Source organism: Saccopteryx bilineata, chromosome 2, assembly GCF_036850765.1.
Source record: "Saccopteryx bilineata isolate mSacBil1 chromosome 2, mSacBil1_pri_phased_curated, whole genome shotgun sequence".
Taxonomy (NCBI): domain Eukaryota; kingdom Metazoa; phylum Chordata; class Mammalia; order Chiroptera; family Emballonuridae; genus Saccopteryx; species Saccopteryx bilineata.
In genome coordinates, this window is record NC_089491.1 from 277,435,083 (window position 1) to 277,437,199 (window position 2,117).

Sequence of the window (2,117 nt, forward strand, 5' to 3'; positions counted from 1 at the left end):
GCCAGAGGAGTAAGGACCTGCCAGGCGACCTCTGAATCATGAGTACCTCCTGGTAATTCCCACCAGAGTCTGTAATATAGGTTGAGAGGTGCAGCCCAATGCAACGCCTTGGCTTGGGTGTGGACAGTTAGCTTAGACCATGGCTCCCGCCATTTCCCATCTCTTTAGACACCGAGCTCCCCATGCACAAAGGGGCACTAGCTAGTTCTGCACAGATGAAGACGGACCCAGGCAGTGCCACCCAAACAGGTGGTGCTGGCTGTAGGAGCCGGAGGGCAGGGTGGTCCACCAGGGCTTAGAATCGGAAAGATGGCAGCCCTGGAGGTTGGCGAGACCCCACGGGCACTCTTGTTCTGGTGTCTCTTCCTATTGGTTGATAATTGGAGGCCGGGAGAGTGTATGGCAGAGTCAGGCTCAGGGTCAGGGAGTCTGAAATAATAGAAAAGGCCTTCACTTGGCCCAGAGAAACTGAGGCACTGGAAATCAGGGAGGTGTTTGTAACAGGGAGAATTACGGGGTCACAGCATCATGGACCAAGCGGGGTGTCTGGTGGCCAAACGAATAATCAGGCAGGCTCACCCTTGCCCGGGAGCCGTGTAGTCACAGGTGGTGGCGCTACCTGTCCAAGCGGCAGAGAGGAGGAAGCACGCGGAGGAGGGTCCCAAGCAGGACTCCTGCTCCAACGTCGTGGCTGGAAGAGTCTGCCTCAGATATCTGCTCCTCCCATCCTGGTCACCTGGACTCTGAGGTCTCCAGAGTTTGTGGAGAACAGGATGTCAGGTAGCGCCCTCTTCAGTTGTGACCTCTGAACCCCAGGCCGCCACCTTGTCATCGGGCAGCTGTGTGGGTGGTTGAGTTCTCGGTTGGGGTCTTTGCCTGAGTCTCACGTTGGCAGACATCAGAGTAAAACAAGAATTGCCCATCAATGACTAACTTAAAAATGCCCATCGAGAAAGGTCTGAGTTTTTTCACTTCAATCAAATGAGGACTACAGGTTGGTGGATTGGAGGGTGGCTGGATGGGGCTGGTCCCCAAGCCTGTGGCTGTGGACTGGGGCTGTTGAGGGTCCTGAAGACCTCAGTTCTGGTGACATGTCCTGGAGTGTCACAGCATGCTTCCTGGGGGGGGGGGAGCACCTGGGAGACAGCCCCAGGGTAGAAGCAGATTGAGGCGTGGTCTGGGGGGCCATGGGCAAACAACTGATGACAAGGACTAGGACAGAAAGCAAGAGAAGAGGCGAGCGTTCAGTGGGTGCCCACCACGCATGCATGAGGCGCCTCGCTAGCATCCAACCCTCTTTATTTTCTGCAGTCCCTAGTGCAGTGCTTCTCAGCCAGAGGTACATGTCTGTGTTCACAGCTGGGGTGTCACTGGCATTCAGAGGCCAAAGTGCTGCTCAACAACCAACAAGGTGCAGACTCCAGTGAGCATTGGTCCCCAGATGTCAGGAGCACTGAGGTCAGGGAAGCCTTCTTGGATGGTCTACATTTGTCCAGGTGAGGAACCCGAAGTCCAAGCAGCTGTCTGCTGTCCGTGCCCGATGTGTGCAGCGCCAGAGCTGACCCCGTGCATCTGCTGCCATGATGCAGACAGGACACGCTGGGGCTCAGGTGTTTGATAAGTGAGTGAGTGAGAGGGACCATGGAGGAGGGAGGGACAGTGAGTGTCCTCTGGCCCTGACACACCTCCAACCTGGTCCCACACCCTAGAAGGGAGTCAGGGATGATGGCAGTGAAGGCTAGCCTGGAGTAGTGGGTGGTCTCCAGCCTCCACTAATTTCAGGAAGGGTCTGTCCCTGTGTCTGGACCTCCCGTGGGATGAGAAACACGAACAAGAGGGCCACACTCTCCAGAAGCACCTTCTCTGAACAGGTGCAGGCAGATAGGAGGTACCCAGCTGCATCCGGCGACCATCCCCTCCTCGTCCCAGAGGCTGAGCCCAGCTGTGGCCCCAGAGGGAGAGGAGGAAGTTCTTCCCCAGTTTCTAAAATTTTGGTGAATTTGGAGCTGGGCTGAACTTACAGCCAGATTCTGGGAAGCCTGGAGTCTTCAGGGAGGGAGCAGTGGAGAGGAAAGGGGTGGGAGGGAGGAGCCTGGGCTAAAACAACACTTCTCACT